Source organism: Monodon monoceros, unplaced genomic scaffold (assembly GCF_005190385.1).
Source record: "Monodon monoceros isolate NGI ecotype Baffin Bay Population unplaced genomic scaffold, NGI_Narwhal_1 Super_Scaffold_22, whole genome shotgun sequence".
Lineage (NCBI taxonomy): Eukaryota > Metazoa > Chordata > Mammalia > Artiodactyla > Monodontidae > Monodon > Monodon monoceros.
The window spans coordinates 8162023-8180492 of NW_021703779.1; the positions used below are offsets into that span (position 1 = coordinate 8162023).

General features: G+C 40.2%; 1 long non-coding RNA gene across 1 annotated transcript in view; it reads right to left on the reverse strand.

Moving 5' to 3' along the window:
* Positions 1–6679: 6679 nt before the first annotated feature.
* LOC114905555 overlaps positions 6680–18470 on the reverse strand; it is a 219491-nt gene continuing 207700 nt past the window's right edge. The window contains exons 3-4 of the long non-coding RNA XR_003796300.1: positions 6890–7664; positions 6680–6737 (exon numbers count right to left, since the gene is read on the reverse strand). This is a non-coding gene — a long non-coding RNA (uncharacterized LOC114905555). The remainder of the gene's footprint in view (positions 6738–6889; positions 7665–18470) is intronic.

Here is an 18470-nt window from a genome sequence, read left to right on the forward strand (position 1 = left end):
AGGGAGATCAGCGCGGTGCTTTGTGACCGCCTGGAAGGGTGGGATAGGGAGGGTGGGAGGGAGGGAGACGCAAGAGGGAAGAGATATGGCAACATATGTATATGTATAACTGATTCACTTTGTTATAAAGCAGAAACTAACACTCCATTGTAAAGTAAGTATACTCCAATAAAGATGTAAAAAAAAAAAGTCTACAAATAGCAAACGCTGAATAGGGTGCGGAGAAAAAGGGAACCCTCCTACACTGTTGATGGGAATGTAAATTGGGGCAGCCACTGGGGAGAAGAATGTGGAGGTTCCTTAAAAAACTAAAAATAAAACTACCGTATAATCCAGCAATCCCACTCCTGCGAATATATCTGGAGTAAAACATGGTTCAAAAGTATTATACATGCACCCCAATGTTCATTGCAGCACTGTTTATCCAAGACATGGAAGCAACTTAAGTGTCCCTCAACAGAAGAATGGGAAAAGATGTGGTACATATATACAATGGAATACTACTCAGCCATAAAAAAAGAACAAAATAATGCCATTTGCAGCAACATGGATGGACCTGGAGATTATCATACTAAGTGAAGTCAGTCAGACAGAGAAAGACAAATATCATATTCCTTATACGTACAATCTAAAAAATGATACAAATGAACTGACCTACAAAAGAGAAACAGACTGAGACTTTGAAAACAAACTTACGATTCCAAAGGGGAAAGGTGGGGGGAAGGATGAGTTTGGGATTAACATATACATACCACTATATATAAAATAGATTATCAACAAGAACCTACTGGAACTCTACTCCATAATCTGTCATGTAAAAGAATCTGAAAAAAATGGACAAATGTATACCTATAACTGAATCACCTTTCTGTACACTCGAAACAGCAGTGTAAATCCACTGTAGTATAAAATAAAAATTAAATTAAAAAATAAAGGCTATCAATAGGAATGCAGATTACTGTAAAAAGGGACTACAAAATATAAACACGCGTCAAGGAAAATTAGAAAATTCACTTGCTGACACGGAAGCTGAGCTGAAGGCGGTGATTAGTAGACTGAATAATACATAAGAATGAATATAAGCGATCTGAACAATAGAAGGATGGAAATTGACCAATCAGTACAGGAGAAAGACAAAAGTTTAAAAATGAAAGCAATATAAGAGATCTATGGTATAATGTGAAGCATGCCAATCTATGTGTAATAGGGATTCCAGAAAGAAAAGAAAGAGAAAAGGGGATCAAAAATGTATTTGTAGAAGTTCTGGCTGAAACCTTCCCAAACCTACGGAAGGAAACAGATATCCAAGTACAGGAAGAATAGAGGGTCTAAACAAGATGAACCCAAACAGACCTATAACAAGGTGCATTATAGTTAAAATGGCAAATGTTAAAGAGAGGATTCTAAAGGCAGGCAGAGACCAGCAAAGAGTTAATTACAAGAGGACCCCCCCATAAGGCTATCAGCTGATTTCTCTACAGAAACGTTGCAGGCCCGAAGGGAGTGGCAAGATACATTCAAATTCCTAAAAGGGAAAAATCTGCAGCCTAGTATACTCTACCAAGCAAGATTATCATTTAGAATAGAAGAGAGAGAGAATTTCTCAGATAAGCAAAAACTAAAAGAATACGGCAAAACCAAACGTATCCTAAAAGAAATATTGAAAGGTCTTCTCCAAATAAAGAAGCAGCAGGAATCTATAGGAAAGAAAAATCACAATGGGAAAGTAAATCACTTAAATAAGCTAGTATACAGATACTTTAAAAAGATTTATGACTGATGATAATCACAATGAACAGCAAAAGGATAAACGTGGAGATGTAAACAAGGACAGCAAAATCCTAAAATGTGGGGGGAGAGAGTAAGAAGATGTAGATTTTTTTTAAAAGAATGTGCTTGAGCCTATATGACTAACCATGTAAAACAAGTGATCACAAATCAAAAATATACAAAAGAGTCACAAAAACCAAAGAGTCACAAACCAAATAGAAAAGAACATAAGCATAATACAAAAGGAAACCATCAAGCCACAATAGGAAAAAGAGGAAATACAAACTGAACTGGAAAATGTTTAAAGTGGCAATAAATACATATCTGTCAATAACTCCCTTAAGCATCAACGGACTAAATGTTCCAATGAAAAGACAAGAGTGTACAATATGCTGCCTACAAGAGACCCACTGTAGGTCAAAGGACACACAAAGTGAGGCCACCATCACCCTAATACCAAAATCAGACAAAGACACTACAACAAAAAGAGAGTTATAGGCCAATATCGATGATGAACATACATGCAAAAATTCTCAACAAAATAGTAGCAAACCAAATCCAACAACACATGGAAAAGGATCATACATCATGATCACGTTGGATTCGCCCCAGGGTCACAAGGATGGTTCAACATAGGCAAATCAATGAATGTAATGCACCACACAAATAAAAGACAAAAGCCATATGATCATCTCAATAGTTGCAGAAGAAGCATTTGATAAAACTCACCATCCATTCGTGATAAAAACTCTTACCCAAGTGTGTACAGAGAGAACATACTCAAAAGCTGTTTATGACAAACCCATAGCCAATAGAACACTCAACGGTGAAAAGCTGAAAGCTTTCCAGCTAAAATCTGGAACAAGACAAGGATGCCCATTCTCACCACTTAGGTTCAACATAGTCCTGGAAGTCCTAGCCACAGCATTGAGGCAATAAAAAGAAATAAAATGTATCCAAATTGGAAGGGAAGAGGTAAAATTGTCACCATATGCAGATGACATGATACTATATACAGAAAACCGTAGAGACTCCACACATATCTACTAGATCTAATAAATGAATTCACCAAAGTAGCAGGATCCAAGATTAACATTCAAAAATTGGTTGCATTTCTTTACACTAGCAATGAAACATAAGAGAGGGAATGTAAAACAAACTGTACCTATTAAAATAGCACCAAAAATGAAATAAAATACCTAAGAATAAACCTGACCGAGGAGCTGAAAGACTTATACACTGAGAACCATAAAGGAAATTGAAGATGTTTTAAAGAAATGGAGGGCTTCCCTGGTGGCACAGTGGTTGAGAGTCCGCCAGCCAATGCAGGGAACATGGGTTCGTGCCCTGGTCCGGGAAGATCCCACATGCCGTGGAGCGGCTAGGCCCATTAGCCATGGCCACTGAGCCTGTGCTCCACAACGGGAGAGGCCACAACAGTGAGAGGCCCGCATACTGCAAAAAAAAAAAAAAAGAAATGGAAAAATATCCCATGCTCTTCATTGGCAGAATTAATGTTGTTAATACTATCCAAAGCAATCTACAGATTTAATGAGATCCCTAACAAATTATGCATGGCATTTTTCACAGCACTAGAACAAATAACCCTAAAATTTATATGGAACCATAAAAGACCCAGAATGGGCAAAGCAGTTCTGAAGAAAAAGAACAAAGCAGGAGACAGAACCCTCCCACACTCCGGACTATACTACAAAGCTACAGGAATCAAAACAGCATGGTATTGGCACAGTAACAGACATGGATCAATGGAACAGAATAGAGAGCCCAGAAATAAACCCACACACCTACAGTCAATTAATCTTCAACAAGGGAGGCAAGAATATACAATAGGAAAAAGTCTCTTCAGCAAGTGGTGTTTGGAAAATTGGAAACCTGCACGTAAATCAATGAAGTTAGAACACTCCCTCACAGCATAAAATAAACTCAAAATGGCTTAAAGACTTAAATATAAGACACAACACCATAAAACTCCCAGAAGAGAACATAGGCAAAACATTCTCTGACACAAATCATACCAATGTTTTCTTAGTTCAGTCTCCCAAGGCAATAGAAATAAAAGCAAAAATAGACAAATAGGACCTAATCAAACGTATAAGCACTTGCACAGTGAAGGAAACCATAAACAAACTGAAAAGATAACCTATGGACTAGGTGAAAAATATTTCCAAATGATGTGACTGGCAAGGGCTTAATTTCCAAAATAAACAGCTCACACAACTGAATAACAAAATAACAAACAAACCCAATCAAAAAATGGGCAGAACACCTAAACAGACATTTCTCCAAAGAAGACTTACAGATGGCCAACAGGCACATGAAACGATGCTCAACATCAATACTTATTAGAGAAATGAAATTCAAAACTATAATTAGGTACCACCTCACGCTGGTTAGTATGGCCATCAAAAAATCTACAAATAATAAATGCTGTAGAGGGTGTGGAGAAAAGGGAACCCTCCTACTCTGTTGATGGGAATGGAAATTGATACAGCCACTAGGGAGAACAGTATGGAGGTTCCTCAAAAAACTAAAAACAGAACTACCATATGATCCAGCAATCCCATTCCTGGGCATATACCCAAAGAAAACTAATTGGAAAAGAAACGTACACCCCTATGTTCATAGCAGCACTATTCACAATAGCAGGACATGGAAGCAACCTAAGTATCCATCCACAGATGAATGGACAAAGAAGATGTGGTACATACATACAATGGAATATTAGCCATAAAACAGAATGAAATAATGCCATTTGCAGCAACATGGGTGGACCTAGAGATGATCATACTAAGTGATGTAAGTCAGACGGAGAAAGACAAATATATGATATCACCTATATGTGGAATCTAAAATATAACACAAATGAACTTATCTATGAAACAGAAACAGACTAGACCTGTGGTTGCCAAGGCGGGGTGGGGCATTGATCAGGAGTTTGGGATTAGCAGATGCAAAGTATTCCATATAGGATGGATAAACAACAAGGTCCTACTGTAGAGCACAGGGAACCTATTCAATATCCTGTAATTAGCCATCATGGAAAACAATATGAAAAAGAATGTATGTATAACTGAGTCACTTTGCTGTACACCAGAAACTAACAAAACACTGTAAATCAACTATACGTCAATAAAAAAAGACTAATGAGAATAAAATGGAAACTAAAAGTTTGCTGAATTGGTTCATAGGGAAATAGAAAAATGTCGTGTCAAGCTGTTTAAAATGTTCTCTCTTGAACGTAAGGTCTAGCAGATGAAAAGAACACTTTCTAATATGTCCATTTTCTATGATCTATCCTTTGATGTTATTAATATTCCCTTGTAATGTCTGTCTGTATGTCCACAGTTGGTTTTGTTTTGTTTTTGTTCTTTTTTTTGGCAGTACGCGGGCCTCTCACTGTTGTGGCCTCTCCCGTTGCGGAGCACAGGCTCCGGACACATAGGCTCAGTGGCCATGGCTCACGGGCCCAGCCGCTCTGCAGCATGTGGGATCCTCCTGGACCGGGGCACAAACCCGTGTCCCCTGCATCGGCAGGCAGACTCTCAACCACTGCGCCACCAGGGAAGCCCCTCACAGTTGGTTTTTTTGAGGTAGTTCTACTTTATTCTGTTATCTGTGAAATCATTAAAGTTGTCAATATATTGCTAACCACTACCACCTACTTTATTTATTATTTTAATAGATTTATTTACTTTATTTATTTTTGGCTGCGTTGGGTCTTTGTTGCTGAGTGCGGGCTTTCTCTAGTTGCGGCGAGCAGGGGCTACTCTTTCTTGCGGTGCGTGGGCTTCTCATTGCAGGAGCTTCTCGTTGCAGAGCACAGGCTCTAGGCATGCAGGCTTCAGTAGTTGTGGCACGTGGGCTCAGTAGTTGTGGTGCACGGGCTTAGTGGCTCTGCGGCATGTGGGATCTTCCCGGACCAGGGCTTGAACCCATGTCCCCTGCACTGGCAGGCGGATTCTTAACCACTGCACCACTAGAGAAACCCCCCACCTACTTTATGTATGTCTTTGTCTGTTCAGGCTGCTGTAACAGAAAACCACAGGCTGGCAGGGGGGTGGGTGCAGGTGTTACAAAACACAGATGCTAATTTCTCACAGTTCTGGAGGCTGGGCGTCCAACATCCAAGAGCTGGCAGATTCAGTGTCTTGTGAGGATCCTCTTTCTGGTTTGTAGATGGCATCTTCTTGCTGTGTCTTCACATGGAGGAAGGTGCAAGGAAGCTCTGTGGCATCTTCTTGCTGTGTCTTCACATGGAGGAAGGTGCAAGGAAGCTCTGTGGCATCTTCTATAAGGGCACTAATCCCATTCATGGGGGCTCCACCATCATGACCTCATCACCTTCCAAAGACCCCACCTCCTGATACCATCACATTGGGTGGCAGGGGGAACGAAAACATCCAATCTCTCTCTAGATAAATAGATAACTAGATAGATAGCTAGATATTATTATATATTATTAGGTTAAGAATATTCTTAAAGTAATTTGTTTTGAAACTACTCTTGTGTGTGTTTCTGATTCATTGAACCCCATGCCCTTTTAACATTGTCTTATTTTTTTGTCATGTATGTATGATAATAAATGTTATTAATTTAATTATAAACACAATAAATTGATTATGCATTACTATTTACATATAAAATATATCACTTATTAGTATATAATATATACGAGGGAGGGTAGGAGGGAGACGCAAGAGGGAGGGGATATGGGGATATGAGTATACATATAGCTGATTCACTTCGTTATACAGCAGAAACTAACACATTGTAAAGAAATTATACTCCAATAAAGATGTTTTATAAAATATATTATATATGGATAACTATATATATGTTTTTCTTTTATCCAACCAACACATATTTATTGTGTACCCACTACTTACCAGGGGTTACATACTTGAACAGGCAGATACACAAATCTCTGGACTCATGGTGTTTATATTCTGGGTCAGAGGCAGAGAATAAACAAGAAGAAACACAGAAATGAGACTATTTGAGCTCACTGTCAACACCATGCAGTTAATAGGATGCGGAGAGAGAGAAACTTGGGGAGAAAGTATTCCATGTCAGGGTCCTTGGTGAACCCCCCCCTCACCTCACTATAAATACAGGTGTAGACACCAAGCATGTTCAAGGTCAATTGGCATCTCTTTTCAACCTTAAATGCAAGAAGCCAAGAATGCACAGTTCACAAATCACTGTAAAAGAACTAGTCATATAAACGATTCTGTGAGTTTTCATAGAAACTCCCCAATAAATTAATATTTATTCCCTCACTGTATGGGTATCAGTGAACCCAGGGATACCACTACATATAGCCCAACTGTTAAACAAAAGATTTTTTTTCACCATGAGTTGCAGAGGAAAAAACAGTCATATTCTGGGAAAAGGTACCAAGGGAGATCTAACGCATTCAAGAGACAAATATTCTCATCCGTTTCTGTGGCTGCAGGGAGAGACAAAATGTAGCATTACCTGTTGGCAAGGCAACAAACAGTCAAGAATCAGTTTAGACCCACAGTGCCAGCTCTGAACCTGAAAATGACAGTTATCATCCACATTTCCATTTTAGTCCTGCTACAGCAGAACCCATAAATCACTGGGATTTGGGCTGTTTGGATAATGACTGTGTGAATGGGTGACGTGAGCTCCATTCAGGGAAAAGGTTATGGGGTTTGGAGCACCGTGTGCAGGGAAGAACATTGGCGAATGGTGTTTTTGCCATATGAGAAGGCAGACTTACGACTCGCTCGCTGTGGACTGCAATTGGCATACCTTCAGCAGAGAAGAAATCCACTGATCTCTCCAGGGAAGGGCTCAGGTTAGCAAGTGGCAGATCCCAGGTTTATTAAGCATTAGTTATACAATTCCTTGGGAAAAAAAAGAAAAAGAAAAAAAAATGATGTAGACAACCTCCCTGGGTTTATTTTTCTTTTATGATTTTTACTTTAAAAATCATTTTGAAGACATCCCCTTAGGTAAATTATTTTATTACAAGCCAAAGAATCAACTTTAATTCACTTCTCTAGAGGTTTTCCAACTCCTATAAAGATGATAATACAGACAATAAAATTTAACTGACTTCTAAGAAATCTTCTGCCAGGAATTTCATTTGAGATTGTCTTGAACTTTTAATGGCATTTTTTTTTCCTAATCAGATTCTGCTCCTTCTTGAGAAGCCTTTAGTTTATACTTCTGGCTTGAGACAGTGTCACAAATATTGTAGAATAACCTTTAATTTGGTGTTTCAGGCTTTGATCGTGAAACCAAACCTGACATGAAACGCAGGGTTTTATTTTGACTTTTTTAATGCTAAATCATAACGTAACAATGATTTCACTGTAAATTTTAACATAACCATTAATTCTGGTCAAAACTTAAGTTTCCAAAATGTTATTACAATTTCAGAACTGCTTTATGATATTATTGCCACAGGACAATTCTATCAATGGAATTTTCCAGGCTGGGACCAGAGACTATTTATAATAAATATGCTAATATATAAACTACTCACTTAACTATGAATAACAGGTAATTTTAGGGAAAAAATGTCACAATGATAACCTTTGGGCATATAAATTCATTCCAATGTCTAAAATTATACCCTTTGTATTTTTTTGGTAAAGCATTTGATTTTGTTGTACTTCTTTTTTTTTTTTTGCCGTACGCGGGCCTCTCACTGTTGTGGCCTCTCCCGTTGCGGAGCACAGGCTCCGGACACGCAGGGTCAGTGGCCATGGCTCACGGGCCCAGCCGCTCTGCGGCATGTGGGTTCTTCCCGGACCGGGGCACGAACCCGTGTCCCCGGCATCGGCAGGCGGACTCGCAACCACTGCACCACCAGGGAAGCCCTGTACTTCTCTTCTGAAGAGAGTCTATGAGTAGTTTTTGTTTCATAGAAAAGTTGAGAGGAAGGTACAGAGATTTATCTGGCTGACTTGGTGGGCCCAGCAGGGGTTGGCAGGTGAAGGGGTCCTTGCTGAGAGGTGGGATTTGGGATATCACAGGTCACCATTTACCTGTGGACACACCAGGTGTAGGGTAGAGTTCCCTGGTGTACTTTAGTCTCCCCATGAACTGGAAGCAGAAAAATCCAAGAAGAGGCCAGGTGTAGGGTAGTAAGGGGGGGGTCATCTATGTCTCCTGGGTCAGTCATTAACTTGAGCTCACATCAGTCTCGCAGATCACCAAGCCCACGCCTTTGAGATGAATTCTGGAGTCCATAAGCCTAAAGGCTACAGCTGCTCCTAATTGGAAATCTCCCATCAGCTGGACAGTCAAATCCACCCTTTCTAAAAATCAGTGACTCCGTTTAGGGACATGGGGAAGAAGAGACTGATAGGTGAGATGTGGCCACTCTTTTCAGGGGATACACGGTATGAAGATGTTCTGAGGCTCGGTAGGCTGAGTCACGGCGGGATTGTTTCCAACAAGCTTAATTATATGACTTAGGAAAAGTGAGACACTTCACCTTCCTGAATGCTTTGTAACTTGCCTGACACTGCTCAAGAAACACCTCCTCTCTTTTCCCTTCCTTCTCTCCCCCTGCTGTCTCTTCCTTCTTTCCTTCATGTACTCAATGTGCATTAAGTACCTTCCACTTCTAAGGCCTTCTGCTGAAAATGGAATTAGGGAAAGAAGTGGTCAGGGATCTTTGCCCTTGAGAGGTCCACAGTCTACAGCAAAAGGCTAAAGCTTCATAGAATTTCGATGGGGTTCCATGACTGCTACTCCCCAGCAGCCATGGAAACACGGAAAAGAGAAAACTTCCTCAACAATATACCCACGTTTTTAAGTAAAAGCTATGACCACAATATAGTTGGTAACGTTTAACACAAAGTGACCAAAAGCAGGGTAGGAATATGAAACGTATTTCAAAATTAGAGCTGACGTTGAGCATTATTCCATGCATGGCCCTGTTGGACGTGCTGCGCTCATTCGAAATGCGTCAGTGTGTGGTGATCAGCGAGACCAGTCTCTCAAATAGAATTCCTAAATGTTACATCAAAGGAGGACGAATTAAGAAACACAGAAGAATCCCGTGACTTGATTTGCAAGACATCTGCTGAATGTCAGGAGACGCATGTCTGGCTGGACGTAGGGTGCATCAAGAATTAGATGTCAAATCTCAGGAATCCTGCTTCCAGAAGATGTTCGGCACCTTGGTTTCGCACCGCCCACTAAACAGCCACAACAGGGTGTACAAAGTCGTGTGAGAGGAAGCAGTGCCACAGACGGGAAGTTATTCCTCTTATGAAATAAATCGTCCAGCTAGTAAGACCACAGAGCAAGGGAACGGTCATGAGTGATACCAGAATCTTGTGAAGATTCACTCTTGTAAAGAAGCACAACTGAATGTAAACTGGTGCAGCCACTATGGAGAACAGTATGAAGGTTCCTCAAAAAAACTAACAATAGAGCTACCATATGACCCAGCAATCCCAGTACTGGGCATGTACCCAGAGAAAACCATAATTCAAAAAGACACATGCACCCCAATGTTCACTGCAGCACTATTTACAATAGACATGGAAACAACCTAAATGTCCATCGATGGATGGTTAAAGAAGACGTGGTACATAGATGCACAATGGAACATTACTCAGCCATAAAAAAGAATGAAATACTGCTATTTGCAGCAACATGGATGGACCTAGAGATGACCATACTGAGTGAAGTAAGTCAGCAAAGACAAATATCATATCACTTACTATATGTGGAAAGTAAGGAAAAAGGGTACACATGAACTTATTTACAAAACAAAAGGAAAGTCACAGAAGTAGAAAACAAACTTATGGTTACCGGGGGAGAAAGGTGGATTGGGAGATTGGGATTGACATATACACACTACTATATATAAAATAGATAACTAATAAAGACCTACTGTATAGCAGAGGGAACTCTACTCAATACTCTGTAATGGCCTATATAGGAAAATAATCTTAAAAAAGAGTGGATATATGTATAACTGAGTCACTTTGCTGTACACCTGAAACCAACACAACACTGTAAATCAACTAGACTCCAATAAAAAAAATTTTTTTTAATGATTATCAGAGCAGCAATACTGCCTGCCATATTGAAACGGAACAGGACCCTGTGGTCCTTGCCCCCCATGTCTTCCCCCTGCCTTTTGTCTGTAGAAAAACTCTGGCCAAAGAATAAGTTTGATCAGAGAAGTGAGAAAATACAGAAACAAAGGAAAACAGTCCAACGAGACTAAATAATAATGGTTTAGTCATTAAGCAAAGTCAAGGACCTTTAGTTCCTCCTCGAGGGCTATTGATAATATTCTGAGCCATGTCCTGTGAGCTGTCTTGTAGATACTGAAACCCCACCAGGTGGAAGACGTGAACTACATGATGACCAGGCTGTAGCCATGACACAGGCTGCCACAATTCTGAGAATTGGCCTCAAGGAAATGGGAACAACCAACCCTGGAACTGAAGACTAACTGTACCTAAAACAATCAAGATGACGCTGGTCAGACCACCAAGGACCAATTTCAAGATGACGGTCTGAGCTGACATCGCTGTTTCGACGCTGGTCAGACCACCAAGGACCAATTTCAAGATGACGGTCTGAGCTGACATCGCTGTTTCTGCACGTAGCCCCCTCCCTCTGTCTATAAGAGCTCTTGCCCCCTGATTGTCGGGTGGGGGGCAGAGCTCCCCCCTGGTTGCCAGCACCCAAAATAAAGCAAACTTTCCTTTCCACCAACCTTGCTTCTTTATTGGCTTTGGACCAGCAAGCAGCTGGACCGCACTTTTGGTTACAGTATCAGTAAACAAAGGATGTTGTAGCCGTCAAGCCACTACATCACAGCCACCCTGACGATCAGCCCTGAGGGAACTCAGGCTGGAAATGCCCACCACTGCAGCCAGCTCCAGCAAGTGCCCAGAGCAGACTCGGGATGTAGAAAACACAGGATGCTGGCCCCAGACAGCCGAGGTGCAGATCGAAGGAACGATTTCAGTGAGCCCAGACTTTGCATCTCCCCATACATAGAGAAGCTATGTAAGTTGCTTAACTTGAGATAACTGGTTTTCTCTCATTCACAGTAATCTTTTTGATTTTGACTACCTGATCTTTGTTGCAAAACCTCCTGTATATCCTGGATCCTCCCTCACCTCTTCAGAATACTTTCTTAGCATTATCTGAGATGCTGTGTCCTGGGCTTGAAGTCCTCAGAATGTCCACCAAGTAAAACATAATCCTCAACTTTTAGGTTGTGCTTTTTTTCTTTTTCTTTTTTTTCCAGTGCATAACTTTCCTGCCTTAAACCTTCCTTAAAACCTTAAATTTCAAACAGTATTGCAGTTCCCTAAAAAAGTTAAACAGAATTTCATAAGTCCCAGAAATTTCAGTCCTTGGTTAATACCCCCAAAGAACCGAAGGCAGGGCTCTAACAAACACTTGTACACCCATGCGTCCATCAGTGGATGAATGGATAAACAAAATGTGGTCCATCCACACGAGGGAATGTGGTACATACCTACAATTCAGCCTTAAAAAGGCAGGACATCCCGCCATGCCACAACATGGATCACCCTTGCGGATTTGATGCCCAGTGAAAACTGGCAATCACAGAAAAGCAAAAAGACAAATACTATATGATTGCACTTATATAGAACCTAGGGCAGTCATATTCATACAGACAAAGGGTAGAATGGTGTTTTGTTGCAAAAAGCTGTACATGTGGGCCTTCCCTGGTGGCGCAGTGGTTAAGAATCCACCTGCCAAGGCAGGGGACACAGGCTCAAGCTAAGGAGCAGCTAAGCCCATGCACCACAACCACTGAGCCTGCGCTCTAGAGCTCGTGAGCCACAACTACTGAGCCCACGCGCCTAGAGCCCATGCTCTGCAACAAGAGAAGCGACCGCAATGAGAAGCCCACGCACCGCAATGAAGAGTAGCCCCCGCCCGCCGCAACTAGAGAAAGCCCGCGTGCAGCAACGAAGACCCAGCACAGCCAAACTTAAATAAGTTAATTTTTTTAAAAAAGCTTTACATGTGTAGGGAGAGCATTGGAAGATGTTCCATTTTCTGTATTTATTTTCTGCATATTAATTTTTTTAATGTTTTAGTTTTTTCATTTAAAATTTTAATAGTTTTTTAAAGGTTTCTGTCCATTTGCAGTTATTACCAAATATTGCCTTTATTTCTCCGTACTGTAAAATACATCCTGACCCTGTCTTACACCCAACAGTATACACCTCCCACCGCTGCAGCCCTATCTTGCTCCGCCCCCCTCCCCACTGGGAGCCACTAGTTTGTTCTCTATATCTGTGAGTTTCCTTCTCTGTTATATTCACTAGTTTGTTGTATTTTTTAGATTCCACATATAACTGATTATCATATAGTATTTCTTTGTCTGACTTATTTCATTTTACATAGTACCCTCCAAGTCCATCCAAATTGCTGCAAATGGCAAAATTTTGTTTCTCTTTATGACTTATTTCATTGTATATGTATATATACCACATCTTCTATATCAGTCATCTGTTGATAGACACTTAAGTCGCTTCCATGTCTTGTAATTAATGCTGCTTTTGTAAATAATGCTGCTGTGAACATTGAGGTAGTATCTTTTCAAGTTGGTGTTTTAAAAGCTTTTGCACAGCAAAGGAAACCATCAACAAAATGAAAAGACAACCTACAGAATGGGAGAAAATATTTGCAAATGATATGACCTGTAAGGGATTAATATCCAACACATATAAACAGCTCATATTGCTACAACTCCACATCAAAAACAAAAAACAAAAGACAACCCAACTGAAAAATGGGCAGAACTGAATATACATTTTTCCAAAGAGGAAATGCAGATGGCCAACAGGCACGTGGAAAGATGCTCACCATCGCTAATCATCAGGGAAATGCAAATCAGAACCACAATGAGACATCACCTCGCACCTGTCAGAAAGGCTAGCGTGAAAAAGAACACAACATGTTGGTGAGGATGTAGAGGAAAGGGAACCCTCGTACCCTGTTGGTGGGAATGTAAATTGCTATAACCACTATGGAGAACAGTATGGCAGTTTCTCAAAAAACTAAAAATACAATTATCATATGACCCAGTAATTCCACTCTGGGGCATATATCTGTATATTTAGATTTTTAAAAACAAATATGTTAATCTTATATATTTTTCCAAGAAGATCCCTTGATGTTTTTATCTGGATTCATGTTTAAAACGGAAGAGATTTTTGTCCTTTATAGTTCCCTGTCAATTCTCAGCATGGAACATAAACTCCAGTGCCTGCTGTGTTCTCAATAACTATTTGTGGCAGAGGGAATGAATGAAACCATCGCACATATTACTTCATATTATATAAAACCACATTTATCGTTCAGAGCATTTGTGCTTTCTCACTACTTTGACACATCATGAATATGGGCTTATTATTATTCAGGAATGAGTAAAATGGTGCTGTTAAAAAAAAGTTTAGGGGACTAAGAGATACAAATGACGATGTATAAAATAACTTACGCAGATATAATAATATAATGTTATTTATAATATGAATAACAGCACGGGGAATACAGCCAATATTTTACGCTAACTACGAATGGAGTATAACCTTTAAAAAGTGTGAATCGCTGTATTGTCTACCTGAAACTTATACAATATTGTACACCGACTATACTTCAATTAAAGATAAATTATAATTAAAGAGAAATTAAACCGTTTATAGAGGTAATACATGCAAGAACTCTCCCATAAAGCCAGTTGGCAACTTCAAACAGATAATAAGTATAAAATGCATGACATAGTGGCAGAAGAAAACGTCAGAATGAAGGAATTGGAGCTCATGGTGTGACAAAGGTCACTGAGCAAATTGTTCCAGCTTTAAGAAGGGGTGGTGACACCCTTTCTTAAATCTTTGCAACACTAAGATTTGATAAGTATTGAATACATAAAGCAACTCTGAGATTTTACGATTTTATTTAACTGGTTTTTCACTTTGGCAAAGCCAAACCACCAGCTAGCTAAGAAAGTCAAATGCCAGACAGCACGAAAGCACCATGAAAGATGAGGCAATCAACCTTAGAAAAAGTAAATTTTAAGATAACACTTCATAATGCAAATTATCACACATACGGAAACAAGACTGTGTCTGAGCTTGGATTTAGGAGTAGAAGCAGGAACATTTTCAAATTGATCACAATATCACTGAAGTGTTTCCCACGGAGAAACCATCAGTTCAGTATGAAGTAGTCTTGTTAACCAAACGTGAGTCATCTTCAGCTCGTGATCGGACTTATGGAACATTTTTACATACCCCATTTCTTTGATCAAAACTCTTTTTGAATGAAGGAGGGCGAAGATGGAGACTCATAAATGCTGAAATTTGTCAAATTCACACACACTGAAGACAGAAACCACTAACGTGTCCTAAGCTTATTGTACTCTAAGTTCATGGTTGTACTTTTACAGTCTCTAAATTGGATAATGTGTCTTCAGGCATATACTGGAATTCATTGGGAGTAGCTCCTTTTAATATTTTGCTCGAAATTGTGTCTTTTAAGATGCATATTTCTACCAGTGACCCTGTGGTTACACACGCCATTATATGGATCACATGGCGTTTTTATAGCAAAGGGGCACTGTTGGCTTCCTAAGACTTATTTTGTCACTCATCCGGTCATGCTGTCACCCACCTACCCTGCCTGCAACGTGAGTCCAGCTCCGACATACAATTGACAGGACAGTTCTTGGCCTGGGGTCCCAAGACAAAAGCAGTTCTGTTTCCATCAAGGACATTCATTTAGCTCAAACATTAACCTAAAAGACGTGTGTTCTGGTCAGAAGCAGGTAATCCAACCCAACAATTCCTGGATGACACAGGTGGCACCTCTCAGTGCTTTCTCTCCACATCCGTGTGAAGATGCAGACCATCCCTCTGAAATTTTGCTAAACTGCAGACTCTGATTCAGGACCCGAGATTCTGCAATGACCCTCCCCTCCGCCCCCCACACAAAATGCTGATGCTGCTTATTTTAAAGACCACACTTTGCAGACCCAAAACCAAGAAGGTTGGGTTTTGACGGCTTTGTGGTAACATACAGGCACTAGTGTTGGTTTCTGCCTGACGAGATGGAGCCGTGTAAACATGCAGGCACTGTACCCAGGGTTGGTACTAGCTACAAATCCTGTCATGTTTTTAACAGCTTTTCTGAGATGTAATTCACATATCACGAAATGCACTCTTACTATTCACAATAGCCAGGCCATGGAAGCAACCTAAACGTCCAACAACCGAGGAATGGATGAAGAAGATGTGGTGCATACATATAATAGAATATTACTCAGACGTAAAAAAGAATGAAATAATGCCATTTGCAGCAACATGGATGGACCTAGAGATGATCCTACTGAGCGAAGTAAGTCAGACAGAGAAAGACAAATACCGTGTTATCACTTCTATGTGGAGTCTAAAATATGACAAAAATGTACTTATCTATAAAACGGAAACAGACTCACAGACATAGAAAACAGACTTGTGGTTTCCAAGGGGGAAGGGGTCGGGGGAGGGATAGAGTGGGAGTTTGGGATTCGCAGATGCAAACTATTATAAAGAGAATGGATAAACAAGGTGCTACTGTAGACCACTGGGAACTCTATTCAATATCCTGTGATAAACCATAATGGAAAAGAATACAAAAAATGCATATATTTATAACAATCAATTTGCTGTACAGCAGAAATTAACACAACATTGTAAATCAACCATAGCTCAATGAAATAAATTTTTTTTTAAATACACTTTTTTTTTTTGCGGTACGCAGGCCTCTCACTGTTGTGGCCTCTCCCGTTGCGGAGCACAGGCTCCGGACGCGCGGGCTCAGCGGCCGTGGCTCACGGGCCCAGCCGCTCCGCGACCTGTGGGATCTTCCCGGACCGGGGCACGAACCCATGTCCCCTGCATCGGCAGGCGGACTCTCAACCACTGCGCCACCAGGGAAGCCCCAAAAAATACACTCTTTAAAGTGTACAGGGCAGTGGTTTTTTAGTATATTGAGAGTTGTGCAAACATCCCCACCGCCCATCCCAGAACATTTTCATCACCCTAGAAGCACATCTTTTACCCATTAGCAATCCCTCCCCACCCTCCATCCCAGATTATAACCGCCAATCTGCTCTCTGTCTCTATAGATTTTCGTATGTTTACAAGGCATTCCACATAAACGGAATCACACACGTTGTGTCTTTTGTGACGGGCTTCTTTCACTGAGCACAGTGCTTTCTCTGTTTTAAATACATACGATGAACAGTCACAGTAGAGGTGCTAGAAAAATTATCACTGCTAAACTAAAACATATATACAATTTCCAGACAATGTATACATAATGCAAATAGATATTCCTTATGTTGACCTGATATAGTGAACACAGTCACTCAAACCTAACAGTTGCTAGATGTTCATGTACATTGTAGCAAGCTTGTGTGGTTTTAAACACCTTGGAAGAATATTATGTTGTAGCCTGTATATAGGAGTGAAGCAACAGATACTCAGACAAAAATACATTTTAAAGTTTGTAACCTAATTGTAGATGTCTAATTCTGTCCCTTTGTCCTATTTTCTAACTTCTCTGTACATTTTTCTAAGTGTACTCGTTACCACAAGGGCATTTGGTAATTATTTTCCCCCGAACTGTTTAATCATCCAACAACAACTAGGAATATTATGAATTAGTTTGGTGCATGGAGTCTGTCCCGCCCTCCCAGTGGTGGTTGAAAAGAGTGAGATAATTTTCACAACTGCAACCGGTCATTTTAATCAGACACACTGACATATTCTAGAATAAGGTACCAAATGGGTGATGGATTTTCCCACAGTAATCCTATTGCCTTGTTTGATAACAAGGAATTTTCTCTCAGCACTATCCCAATCATGGAACTACTGTTTTATATAAAAATTACTTGATAAAAGAAAGAAAAGTCTTGACTTCATTAACGCAGAGTGCTGGGAATTTGGCTAAATAATTCTCTCCATAACTAATCTTGACAGCCCGGTGCAAAATGCAAAACCAACAGTTTTCCTTTAAAGGTCAATACTTTATCAAGGTTTATTGCAGTGAGGAAATATTCCTTCTTCAATGCCTTTCAATCCTCTTTCCATCAATAACACCATTCTCCGTTTCTGGTAATAGCTTGCAATGGATCATTAGATAAATGCCTTTTTAATAAAGAGAATCCAGGTGTACTAGTAAAGTACTATGATGGAGTATCTTTAATCTGTCAGCTTCATTAGTCCCGGACAGGCTCTCATGCTCTTTTCTTACTGATTCTGTTTGATGGGCCAACCCTTTCCTGGCTCTGTTAATGATGACAGCTCATTTATTACTTTATGAGAATACAGAAACATTTCCATTGCCAGCCTGCAGACTTCCCCCATCCCCAAAGATTGGCAATTCAGAAAGCTGCTTCCACAGTACAGGAGCTAAGCGCTTCCCTTTGCTTCCCCAGCAGGCATTTCTAAAATTGCCATACACATGCAGAATTAATCACCGTGACTTCAATTGTTTCTGATCATTTTTTTTTCCTCTTTACCAGTGTACTGAAGACGCACACGCAGAACCATCGGGGCCTCGATTATGATCCCTAAAACGTTAAATGACACTGACACCAAACGTATCTTCTTTTTAAAAGATAAGGATAATTCTCACTC